Genomic DNA, 14,363 nt, shown 5'->3' with positions numbered 1-14,363 from the left:
CCGGATACAGAAAAGACAAAGATGACTAGAACCATTACATGGACACAAGTGATTTTGAAGTGTTTTAGGGCTGGACTTCAGAATGAAGTTGCCTACGTATCCCAAACATGGGAATCAAGCCTTACGTAGTTCGGGGTTAAGGTACACTCGGGTATTTAACCTCTCCTTTTTAGGCTCTAACTTTTGCCAAGGCGCCCGATGCGGGTTTTCGACCTTGCGAGCTTTGTTTTTCTTTTCTTTTCAATTCTTTTCATTTCTTTTCTTTTCATTTCTTTTCATTTCATTTCCTTTTTTTTTTTTTTTTGATTTTCTTTTTTGTTCTTTTCTTTGCATTTTTTTCTTTTTTGTATTTTTCTCTTGCTCTAACTTTTGCCTGGGTCGCCCTTCCGGGTTTTCGGCCCAGCGAGCCTCTCAAAGGGTAAAAGTGTAACAAATCCATGCCAAATGGTTTTAGGGTTTTGAAGCCATCCGTATCCAGGAGAGTGGCTGTTGATTTGCAAGAGGACTCATCTTTGGCTCTTCGAGCACGTCTGACATTTTTGCCCCTAGTTTGAGGGGGGGCTTCTGATCTAGCTTTACAAGCTTCCTTTGATCTGATCTTCTTGATCTGACTTTGGTGCCTCTTGTTCGAGGGCTGCTTCAAAATGGCCACATAGGCCTCACGTTGTGGTTGACCGTTGAACGTTCTGGACTCAGGTTCAAGGTTTGAAAATGAGGGGTCGAATCTCGAGGCTGAGAGCGATCCTAAGCTGCACAATCTCAAGAGTGATCCCACACAAGTCTTCGCAGGACTGCGCAAAATATTTTTTGAAATTTTTTAAGAAAGCGACAAATCGCTCGCGCCGAAGACAGTGTAGAACCAATCTCGATCAAGCCAGGGTCCTTCTCAGTACTCACATTAACAAGCATGATCTCAATCATTAAGGGCTTAACATGCCTCTCTTTCTCTCAAATGATCAAAATTTTGCAAATCCCGAGGAATTCCTTCCTCTTCGTTTTCACCGCAGTGTTCAAAAAAGTTTTGAAAAAAACTTAGGTCGGTACAATGATTTCATGGCACAGAAAAGGCAGGCGAAGAGAACTGTCATTCCATTCAATACTTCCGGCACAACTGGCACACGGCAGAAGCAAACATAAGAGTGTGAAAATCACTACTGTTCATTCAAATCTGTTGGCACAACTGGCTCCCTGGCAGAAACAGACTCAAAAGGACAAACACAAAGCAAAATAGTGATATCCGAAGTAACACCCTCGGAATCACCCGACTTTAACAAAACAGGACTGACTCGATACAACAAGACAGACCCAACTGACTCAGTATGAAAAGACTGACTCAATACAAATTGAGAAGACTGACCCAATACCCAAGTCAGAAAACACAAAAACTAGCATTCGTAAAATGCTTGGAACAGTGCGTGCCAAACGCCACATCTGGAATAAACTGAGTGCCGCCCACATGTGGTTCATCCCCTGATCACATATTCGTACTATCCCCCGAGTTCACTGATCCAGTGGTGATAGACTTTACTGAGCTGGTGCGGCAATGACCTTGTTGTCAAACAAATCCTGTACATCATGGCGCAGACGAAAGCAGCTATCGGTCTCATGACCGGTTTGTTGGTGGTACGCACAGTACTTAGTCTGGTCATGCTTTGCAGGGATAGGATCGGGTAGGGGCCGTTGTTCCAACGGTTTCAGATGTCCTTTCCGGAGTAAGACCTCTAGAGCCTTTGACAAAGGCATATGAAGTGGAGTGAAGACCCTCTTGACTCGAGGTGGATATTTGGTTTTTTGTGAGCTACTTCCGGATGCACCGGTGAATGGGGTAGCTGTTCTTGGTGTGGTGGTGGCGACCATGTCTACTTCAGAAGATCTTGCACTTGCATCACCACTAGTGGTTGCATTCGAACTGCGGGAAAACGCCCTCCTAGGCTGCTCCCTCTCCTGGTCAATGACGCCCTGCTTCATAGCATCCTCAATTTGTACCCCCATCTCATGTAAATCTGAAAAGGTGGGGAAGGGAAGAACGATCATCTTCTGCATGAGCTTGGGCTGGAGATTGCGCACAATCATCCGAATCTGATCTTTGTCAGTGGGCCTAGTGGTCATCATCGAGGCCTTGGCCCTCCACCGGGTTACAAAATCGGAGAAACCCTCCTTTGGCTCCTGCCTAGTCGTCTCGAGATCACGAGTTGTAATCTCGATTTGTGTATTATACGAGTACTGCAGGATGAAGGCCTCAGCCATCTCGTCCCAACTTCTCTTGACGTCATCCTCCAATTTTGCATACCATGCGGCTGCTACACCCGACAGGGTCCGGCCAAATAAAGATAGCTTCTGCAGTCTAGTGAGGCCCATTGGCCTTAGGACGTCTGAAAATAGTCGTAGGTGCACCATGGGATCCCCAGATCCGTCAAAACGATCAATTTGTGGCATCTTAAACCGATCTGGCAGCGTCACGGCTGCGTCAGTGTATCCATCTCCAATGTCCGGAATGGACTTCACACCTTGAGATTTCTTGAACAGCTTTTCAAGCTTGCTCATCTTTAGCGCCGTTGGATCCGTCTCTAACTCAAAAGGGGAGTCCGGTAGGTTGATGGGTGTCTTGGATAGCTGGGGTAGAACCGGGGGCGGAGCTGGCCTGACTGGAATATCCGTATCATCCTGGATGTGGGTTGCCTCCCCGAGTATGGGAACTCTTGGTGGGGGAGGAGCCTGGCGTGAAGTAGATACTCCAGTTTGCTGCTCTAACCTGGCAATTGTCTCTGCCTGCTGGGCTATAGTCACGGCTTGTTGCTTGGTGAATTCCGCTTGACGGACAGCATCTTGCTGCATGGCTTTCATACTATCCTGGAGTTGGCACACCATCTCTTCCAGACTCGACATATTGTCCTGATCTAACTGAGCAACCGGTATATCTCCCTGAGGTAAAAACAGATATCTCAACCCAACTGCACACTGGCGAGATGGGTAATGATTGCTGTTCTGAAGACTGTTGAACTAATGATCTGTGTCTGACTGGCCTTTTTACTCTGCCTTTGGCAAAGGAACACTGGTTGCCTTTGAACTGAATTTCTGACTCGACAAAGTCTATCAGCACTAGTCCAATGTACCTGGGGGATAGTGGAGCCTTTTGAAGCTACAGTTCCAAGACTACCTAGCAAAAGAGAAAACAGCATCTCAGCTCAATTTCACTGGAACGGATATGTGCATAGCGGAACGACTGTACTCAATACTGATCACTGTTTCCCAAATATCTGCCTGTAAACTGACACCCTCGGGTAAAACTGGTTCCCCAAATACTGATGCTGATGCCCACAGGCCTGATACCCAGACTTGCAAACTGGTATATGCGTTCCTGTAGAGATTCACTCTAAAAACACATAGCAAGTAAGAGAGAGCCAAAACACCCCTATGTTGGGGTAGGGTTTCCCTGTCCTATTTTGTCAGGAGCTAGGATTTCACTACGCACGCAGCAGTTTTCAAACAACCTAACATCGGGTAAGCAACCTGTCCTAGTTTGGAATGGTCACTATGGATTCGAATATGAACTAGGTCGAATGGTCAAAAAGGGTGCCCCGGTAAACCGGGGTTTGTGTTCCCATGCTGTCAGAGCCCATAGCCGGTCAGCCTTATGGACATGCCTTGACAAGACAAGCCTCCGGCAAACCGTTCAGGAATGGCAGATGGCAAACACTGTGTTCCTAGGCGCACCAATGCACATGCAATGCAAAGAAACACATAAATGAGATCAAAACAGGATATCACGAGTTCGAGTCAAGCTCTCTACATCTCCCCAGCAGAGTCGCCAGAAACTGTAACAGCGCCCGCGCGGGCCTCGTGCTACAGTTCGGACTCGATTTGTGTCATGGTTCTTAATCTGAACCAAAGAGTCCAAATCTGGCAAATTGTTTTGAGAAACAGATTTTTTGAGAAAGTAGTGCCAAACATGAACTGCTTTGCCAGATACAGAGTCGCCACCTAAATATTTTTTTAAATGGGGAAATTTAGGAAACCCTGACTCGGTGCCGAAGGCCACATGTCCGTCATCACCGGAGTTGTCTCGGCTCGGGAGCTTGGGTACGATCGGGGAAGGTCAGCTATGAGCACCCCCTTTCGCCCGGTCCGAAGACCGGCCTCTACTAACCGTGATATCCAATTTTGAAAACGTTATGCGTTCTTAAACCAATTGTTAGCCTAGAATTACTATGTTATGCGCGCAGCAAACAAGTATAGACCGAATCGCCCAAATTGGAAATAAAACATTTTATGTTCGTTTTGAAAATGGTTTGCTATTCGTAAGTAGGCTAAAATGCAGGTTTTGCCACCTTCAAGTGGGCTTTTAGAAAAGATGATTTTGCCACTATCTAGTGGGCTTAAAACTCACAGTTTTAATGTATTATTCCAATTTAGGTAATTCAACCTCCATCCACAGGCATTCAAGCAGTTACATCACATAAGCAGCTAGCCTCATGGTAATCATACTGTCATCTTAACATTCACACGCATGCGAGATGCTAAAGCATAAATACTTACATCGTATTCCGTGCCAAAACAGTAAACTAGTTAGCAAACATGCATGTCCTAGTTCATGTTAAAAAATGGCTAATGCATCACATGCAAAAATGCAATCTAGGCAGGCTCGGCTAACCTAAGCATGGCATATGAAATGCGATCAACTATCACATAATCAATTTTTGAATTGAAGTACGAATGCAGTTAGCGTGATGTACCGAGCCTAATGCATGCAGTACAAATGCATGGATGCAAGCATGCATAGCATAAGGTATGCTAAATTAAACGTGCCCTAATCTACCATCGTAAGCAGGTAAATAAAAGGGAAGAAAGACGTGAGGTTGGAAGACATACACACACTCACGCACACTTATTACAAATATGCCCTCACTCAGAGGGACCAAAATAATAATACAAATTAATTAACTACGCAAGCTAATTAAATATTACAAATTGCTTAATTAATTAACAAATTAACTAAACTAAATAAAAACAGTAAACCGCCTCGGGGCGAGGGCCAGATGCAACGTATGCTCGGGATTGGCTCGGAATCGCACTGCCATGCATAGTTTGCCTCTGTTTTCCCTGCTCTGCTCCTCTGAAAACTGCCAAAGTCTCAGGGATGCCTCTCAGGACACTGGGGGATATCATCGGCTGAGCAGAATTTCCACCGGCAGTATCATTTAGTCACCGGCACAAAATAGATCCACCGGCCATCGATTGACTGCCGGTCGGCACTAAATACTGCCGGCCGGCAATGAATTCCTGCAGAACCTGCAACTCACAGCAGCAGAGGGCAAAGCAAAGCATGGCAATGCAATTCAAACAATTTATGCACCAATCACATTCCTTATCATGTTAATGACTCAAAGGAGGATGTGCCCCGATTCTCGGACCACCAATCACGCATTTTCATGCATGATGGCCCAAAGAATCAAGTGTGCAACTTCAATTTCAAAATGCATGCAAGCCAAATAAACACACAAGGAGGCCTAACCTCTATCATACTCATCTCAAGAGGCAAGGTGATGCATGCAAGATGCAATGCAACTTAGGCATACGAGCTAAGGATGCAACATGCCGATACAAGCAAACATGCAAGATGATGCATGCAAATAAGCCAAGGATGGTCTTAAACATGAATTAGGCAGCTCTAGTTAGGCCCAAAACAGTGGCCAATGGAAGAAAATGAAGTGCCTCGAAATGCATGCACACGGGCACGCAAATCGAGGCAATGGCATATGCAATGCAATGGCTAAAATGGCATATAGAATGCAACATGGACTTATACTAACATGAGAGAGCCTCAGCCACACTCACATGAGAGGCCGATGGATGAAAATGAAGTGCCTCGAAATGCGTGCACACGGGCACGCAAACCGAGGCAATGGCATATGCAATGCAATGGCATGACAAATGATATGCAAACATGCCAATGGGATTTTAGCACTGAAATGTGGGGGAAAACAGCCCCGAAATGAGGCGAAAACACACCCGATGCATGGAATAGTCCCGAAACATGGACTTTTGGCACCCGAAATGGCTTACAGCTATACAAAGCATGCACAATATGGACATGGAGCATGAAGACAGAAGCAAAACAGCTTCAAAATAAGCATTTTTCTAGTACAAGTCATGGCCAAACAACAAGCAAACATAGGGCAACAATGGCATGCAAAAATGGCCCTAAACATGAGGTTATGAAGCAACTCACAGCTGCTAACTCCAAACAGGTTAGGTCCCTTCAACAACATTGAAGAGGGACCCAAAATATGCACATTTACAGAACTGTAAAAGCCCCAAAAACAAACATGGGTAGGGCTAAGCTCTTATGCAAGAAATGGGCCAAAAGGTGGCCAAAGAAGCAAGTATGCAAAAAATTCATCAAACAGCCAAAGACCCTTAATAAAACATGACAAGGGGGTCAAAATATGGCTGTTTTTAGTTCGGACCAAAGTCCAAAAACAGCAACATCAGGGGCTGCCAAGGCATGCAAAAATGGGACCAAAAAGAGAATATGAAGGCAAGTATAACATGGAGGTCCGAAACAGTGTTGAGCCCTTCTTCAATGTTGAAGAGGGGCTCAAAATAAGCCTATTTTCAGTTTACATCAGGCTCTAAAACAGATCATACACAGGCCAAAAAATACATGCGAGATTATGGCATTTAAGAGGGGTAATGAAGCAAGTGCAAGCTACTGTCCTCAAACAGCAAGAGGTCCTCAATCAAACATGAACAGGACCTCAAAATATGATGATTTGAAGTTTGGGTCGGAGCCCAAAGATGTAACCACAAGGAGCTAAGATATAGGCTAAAAAAATGCGCAAAAGAGGGAAAGTAGGACTCACCCTTGTAGAACCAATCTTTAGCAACCTTTGGACTGAGTTTGGGAGCTTTTAACCTCTGGAGGACAGCCTCAAGCTGCTGGAATAGGCGTTGGATGCCTTGTGCTATGAGTTGATGAAGGAATGGCCCAAGAACAAGGGTGTTTGATGGTTGAATGGGAGAGATATAGAGAGAGATCAAGGGTTGTGTGTATGTATATCAGATATATCTATATATCTCTGGTTTTTTGTTCCAAAAAATCCAACCTAAACAAAGGAGGAGGAGAGGTGCTTATATAAGCAAGACTAGGCACTTAACTTACAAGCTAAGTAAAGGGAAAGGGTCAAAAGGGGTTCAAGGGGGTGCAAGGCTTCTAGAGGAAGCTAAAACAGCGAAGCTTGGCCAAAAGGTTCAAGCTTCTAGAAGGTTAAGGGGTTCAAAGGCTCACAAGGTGCAAAACAAACACACATGCACGTGGGGGATCGATTCTGTGCATTCCAGCTGGCACAGCTGGAATCCACTCAACCTGCAGAATGCTCGGGAAGGTCGTCGGCTAGCAAAAATTGCCAGTCAGCAAAATAAAGTGCCGGTCGGCACAATAAATTGCCGGTCGGCAAAAATATAGTGCCGGTGGATGGCCGGTAAGGTCAAAAAACTGCCGATTGGTGTCCAAATTGAAGCCCCGGAAGTTATCTTTCCAATGGCGCAAACCTTGTATCAAAATTCCTCCTGTGCAAAAAGTTATGCCCTTTTCCGTGAAGCCGCGCAGATTCGATCCAACCGGGATGATGCCCGACTTCAACTGATCATATCTCCCCCACCCGGACTTGGCTCTAGGAGATTCTTGAGTGCAAAGTGAAGCCCCGGAAGTAAGCTTTCCGACGGTGGTGGCCCCATAGCTAAACTCCAAGTGTACAGATAGATAAGCCCGATTCAGCGAGGGCTGCTCGACTCGCTTCTACCCGGATTCATGCCGAACTTCTCCCAAATTAGTTTTCTCCTCTCCTTTCCTCTTTTCTTCAACTCCAAAACCCTAAACAAAGTGTTTTGAAAGATTTGCCTCTCTTCTAGTTGAAGAAACTGATTCTTTGCCCTGCACATCTCTCAACACCGAGCAAACCATCAGTAGTGCCCAAGTCTTAAGGGCGGTCAAAAATGGGGTGTCTACACTAATGTTTTCACCGACATTATACGAATAATCCGGACGTTGCTAATGTTTGATGTTTGATAAATAATCCTGACGTTGCTAATGTTTGATGCTTGATAAATAATGTTTGATGTTTGAAAAGAAGAGAAATCATAAAAAGGCCTATAGTAAACTTCTTGGGTAATTCGGTAAATTACACATAAACACCAATCCAAAATTACCCCCTCAATTGCTAACTCAGACATGTAAATAAATGCGTACTAATGTCTTTACACATAAAATAGAACCTATTAATCTAATAAAAAACCTTCAAAATTAAATAGATTAACATTTCTAAATTTGAAATTTAATGGTGCTTTCTCCAATTTTAAAAGACTGCTTTGATTCTTTTCACAAGGCATTCTTCTTTTGGTTTAGGTGAGCTGTCCTCCATCCAATCGGAGTGAGAAGTAGGCTATGTTTAACATGTTGGTTTTGGGGTAAAATAATTATAAAAAAATAAAATAAATTAAAAAATTAATAAGATAAAATATTACATCTAAGTTATAATTATTTTATTTTTTTCTTACAAAAGTTAAAAAATTCAAAAAGTCTATCTCAAACGAAATTTTTTAACTCTAAATTAAAAAAATTAAAAAATTAAAAAATTAAAAAATAAACCTACATCCCAAACAAATGCTAGTGATAGTGATTCAGCAGGGCTAGATGTCCAGATATCTAATCTAATTGCTTTTATGTGGGTCGTTGTGTTGGGTTTTATTTATTTGGTGCCTAATTTTTAAATTTTTTTTTTTTTTCATCTTTAGGTTTCTAAAAGAACTTTATTTTTGTCTTCTTGGTTTATTTAAAAAAACTTTCAGCTTTTAAACTTAATTCGACAAGATAAATTGAAAAATTAATTTTTTTAAAAAAAATTAAAAATTCAAAAATAAGCAAAAATAGTAGATTTTTTTAGAAGCTTATTTGGCTTTTTTAATTTTTTGTTTTTTTTTTTTTAGATTCGTCTAGACAAAATAGATTGAAAAAGTTAAAAAAAATTGACATAATTGTGTATATATGCACTTTATAACTCTAGAAAAAAAAAAGGACATAATTTCATACTTTTGGAGTCGTAATTAAACAAAAAAAAAAAAGTCATAACTAAATACAAATGAAGCATAATAAAAGATCTCAAAATAATATCATAACGAAAAAAGAAAATTAGTCATAACTGAAGAAGAAAATGACGTAATTAATGGTGCATATAATAATGGGTGTGTATAATAGAATTTTCCTAAATTAAAAAAAGGAAAAATTATCAAAAAGTCTCATATGGGAATCAGTTATTCCAATCAGTTTCATAGATTTTCTAATACACAGATAGGTCTTATTTGTTTTAACAACCTTATTGTGAGATCATATTTTGAATTTTTGTATGATTTGGTGGACATTTCTATCCTTGCTCATTAGGAGTCGTCATTTTAGGGAAGTTAGACCTAATTTTTGGATCACATTTCTGTCACTCAAATATTACACTCAAACGTAACACTTCAAAAAAAAATTTCTTAACGTACTTTTTCTAAACGTAATCTTCAATGTAATACACAAAAAAAATTTCTTAATGTGCTTTTTCTAAACGTAACAATCTAATGTAACACACAAAAAAATTCATTGGTGTACTTTTTTCAAACATAACACTCCAATTAATACAATACTCAAAAACTATTTAGTATATTTTTCATAAATGTAATATCCTAATATAACATACTAAACGTGACAATCTATAAACATAACACTCAATACATGTAACACTTTAATGTAATATTCAAAAAAAAGTGTTAATTAAAAAACGTAACACTTCAAGAATTAAGAAAATTATAATTACAAAAGAGTTATTACATATCCAAAGGACTAAATGGATTATAAAAAAAATTATGGGATTTATAGATAACTCTCTTTTAAAAAAAAAAGTCACTTAAAAATAAAAAAAGTTAAAAATAAAATAAAGTAAATCAATGTATTTGATTTCAATTTTTTGAAAATTGAGTTTTTTTGTTTTTCATTTTTTTTATTTTTAGTAAATATTTTTAAAATTTTACGCAATTTTTTTTACTTTTTTAGATGCATTTTACTTAAATGTATCTAAAAAGTAAAATATTTGTGAAAAAATAATAAATACACAAAAATATGAAAAATGTATTAAATTCTCGTAATTTTTTTTAAATATTTTTGGTATTTAGTGAGTTTTCTAAATATCGTTTTTTACAAATATTATACTTTTTAAGTGTATTTTTGTTAGGTGTATTTAAAAATTAAAAAAATTACTTAAAATATAAAAAAAAATTTAGTAAAACTAAAAAAATACAAACAAAAAAAAAATTTAAAAAGTGAGTCTTAAAAATCTAAACCAACAAAAAGTAAGGTTCATGGTCCAATTATTAATTAAACTTCCAGTTAAAATATCAAAATTTGAAAACAAAAATTTGGTTGATAAGATGGGAATCAAAACAGGGGTGTTTGGTAAATGTTATTTTTTTATTTTTTGGGTTAAAATTTACAAAAAAATAAAATAGGCTAAAATAGTTAAAAAGAAAAATGTCACATTAAATCCATAATTATTTTACTTTTTCTTTCACAAATATAACATCCAACTATAAAAAAAATTCAATTATCTTCTCAAATACAAATATTCTAACCTACTAAAATAATTAAAAAGTAAAATAGTCTATTAAAATAATAATTTTTCAAATACCGACAATAAAAGAGGTGGAGATGGCAATGAACTGAGCTGGCTGAGCTTGTACCATCACTAAAAGTAAGGGGTTGTTTGGCATGTTTTAAATAAATACACTTTTTAACTTTTTATAAAATATGGGTTAGTTTGAAGTGATGTGGTAGAGAGGTAACGTGACTTAAATAAGATAATACAACTTAAATAAGATAATGACTTAAATAAGATAATAACTTTTTGACTTTTTTAAGAAATGTCAAACCTAACCTAAAAGAGGTGGGGATGACAATGAGCTGGTTGAGGTTGATAAGATGGGACATTTTATAATATATACTTTAAAAAGGGTGTGTATTGTGTTTTCAATTATAATTTTTGTTTATAGTCTGTGATTTTTTTTTTTTTTTTGTTATTATACGTTGTGATATTTATTAAGACTTAATTGAGATATTGAGTATGACCTAATTATGACTTCTTATTATTGTTATTTTAATTTTGATAGAAAAAGTTTTTGGTTATGCCTCAAGTGGTGTTTGATTATAATCGTTAATTATAACTCATTGTTATATTGGTAAAGACTTGATTATGATCTATTATAATTGTTATTTTAGTTAGGATCAAAGAAATTTTTAATTATTTTTAAGTGATATTTTATAATGATCCATTGTGATATTTTTAGTTATGACAAAGTATTTTTAGTTATGTCACCATAACTTGTATATGGTACACCTCTTTAGAGGGATGTATATAGTAGAATAATAATATAAAAAAAAATTGATATTATGATATATTTTAGATAGTAATTTATAAGTGATGAGAGATACGTGGTGAGAGATAAAAAAAATTGAAAATAGATAAATGAAATTGAAAATATATTCTTGCTTGGATCCTGTGTGAGTAGATTTCTGACCACACCGCCAAGTTAGTATTGAGCTGGAGAGCACCGGCATAATAGATTAAGCCCGAACGACCTGTCACAGAAAGAAGAGATTCCAGCGGCGGTTCGTCCACCCCGGGGCACTCCGATGATCAAGTCAGTTCTCTCTCAAAGATAGCAAAAGTGCTTAACTCACTATTCAAAATATAAAAAGCGTACCTTAGACCCATGATGGTGCCTCCCTTTTATAGCCAACACAAACCTAGTCCCAATAGAAGCCTAACTTTAATGAACTCTGGATTACTGCTAATCTTGGACTCCTAGTAGGATTGAGATAAAACTCTTTAAGAGTCTTATCTTTATCCAGACTGAAATCCTCCCCAATTCTTGGACTCTTGTCCCTTATCCGCTTATTCCGGATTCCAGTATCTTCGGAGATAACCTCGACCTAGCCGAGATAATCTCGGCGTCATGATCAAGACACGTGGCATCTCGGCTGACACTTCGGTGCCACCTCGGCCACGTATTGCTATTCAAAAATTATGTCCCCACAACTGCCCCCTAGGCTCTATTACCTCGGCACACTGAGGTGATGGAACCTATATCATTACTTAACATATCGGCTAAGCTCGCTTTATCTTTCATTACTGAGGTTGCCTCACATCGGCTTCCATATGACAAACACTTCAGTGTGTTTGTATCAACGCTTTAAAACCAATAACCGAGTTTGTTCAAGTTCCTTGAGCCGAGATCGCCCCTGTAGCCGAGGTATTTGCTTCATTAAATCAAGAACTCCAAGAGCTTTATCACGCGTATGAGCTGTCACGCGCAATATTTCAACCGTTTCTGGCACACGTCTTTCCTCTACTAAGCCGTACCTGACACGCGCCATCAAGTCGCATCGTTTTTGTATGCGCCGTTTGACAAGCACGTCGCCCTAGGCATATTGATGGTATTTTGCCGCCATTCTCCGCGTTTGATCAAAATCACTTCTCTCTTTCTGTCTTTTCACTTTTGCATCCTTAACTTCATGCTAATTTTCTCTCTACTCTCCTAAATCCTCCATTTTTCCAAGCTTTTTAAGCTCTGCAACTCGCTTCGTTCACCTCTTCCAGCGAGATCTTCACCACTTCGTCGCTTTTGCTATCGTCGTCTGACTTCGGCGAACCCCACTCCGGCCTCACATTCTCTGGTAAGCCACTATTCCCCCTTATTTTGGTTCTTGGTTCACTTCGAACTCTGTTACATTTATACTCTGTTACTGTGACTTTATTCACGTTTTTATGATTACAAATCTGTGCGTATGATTTCAATCATGTATTAGGGCATGTTTATCCTACGATTCTGCTTTTGCCCAATACATTTCTTGAATAAACACACACTAATTACCCACTTGTTCATTTTGTCACTGTTTTTGGCCCCACACCCTGTGTACACTCTGTCACAGTGTTCTTGGTAGTTCATCACTATTCTTGATTCTGAATCATTATTCTTGTTTCTGTTTTTTACTGTGTCTTTTCAGATTCTGGCCTTCAATCTTTGTTTGCCTAGACTTAGTTTTGGGATTTGTCGTAGAACTCACGAATCTTAGGGAAAACTAAAACGAATTCCTCTTAGATCCTCAAAAATTCTTACCCCAGCACACATTTAGGTTTTAGCTGAGGTCCTTCAAACTTTCACAAGACACTTTCTTCTGAGATCCAATATCTTCTCCCAAACCGACGTCATGGGTATGTGGAGGTATAGGGTAGACACCCCGACTAAGTTAGAATACTTCAGGTAGGAGTTTTCCATCCCGACCGCTGTCCATCTGAGGTTGGTTGGGGAGGATGACTCCATCGTGCCCACAATTGACTCCATAGCTTTCCCAGTCGTACCTTTCATAGAGTGTGGACTTAGGCTCCCACTTAACATCCTTTTCCGAGAAATCCTCCATTACTACAAATTGAACCCAATGCAGCTTGCCATCAACTCTTACCGAGTTATCAACGGCATAATAGCTTTAGCCAAAAAAGAGAATGCTAGGGTAACTTTAGTCGACATCCAATACTGTTACACCATATGTGGCCTCAAGTTAGAAAAATGCTATATTTACTACCTCAAACCGAGGTCCACAGAATACAAACTTGTTACCGACCTCCCAGACTCCAACAAGGGAGCCGGGGACGATTACTTCATTGTCTCGGGCAACTGGGAGTTCGCTCCAGATGAGGACCTCCACCTCTACCCTCTTAGCCGAATAGTATTCATAGAGGGTAATGGTAAGAGCCAAGTGTTACACTTACTTGTTTTCCAAGTCTTTAATACTTTGTTCTTTCCATAGTTATAACGTCTGTTTTTCTTGCAGCCCTTCCACAGCCGGCAAAAGACTTCCGTAAGTCCTTCTTCTTGAGCAAGGACCTCGAGAAGCTGTTGGATCTGCCAATTCAGAAGTAGAGAGCTCCTTTGCTGCTGAACTACATCCCAACTTACAAGTCGATTCTTCTTAACATCCCAAAGAAGAAGAGCAAGTCTCCTCCTTCCACCATAACTCCACCAGCAACTTCATCACCTCGGCCAGATCAATGATCAACTTCTGATCTAGCTGAGCAACCATCAACCTCGGCTCCATATCTGATCCCTCCATCTCAAAGCAAATGCCGACGCCGAACTACAATCGCTGCCGAGATGGGTCGCAAGAAAGTAGTTACAGAAGATCTTCTGGCCGACATCCCCGACATTGTTAACACTCAAATACCACCATCCCAACCAAAAAGGCTAAAGAAAGCCCAGGCTAAGGCAACGGTGACTCA

The sequence above is a fragment of the Camellia sinensis genome, chromosome 1 (genome assembly GCF_055761805.1).
Source record: "Camellia sinensis isolate YWXY chromosome 1, ASM5576180v1, whole genome shotgun sequence".
Taxonomy (NCBI): domain Eukaryota; kingdom Viridiplantae; phylum Streptophyta; class Magnoliopsida; order Ericales; family Theaceae; genus Camellia; species Camellia sinensis.
This window is presented reverse-complemented; position numbering follows the sequence as displayed.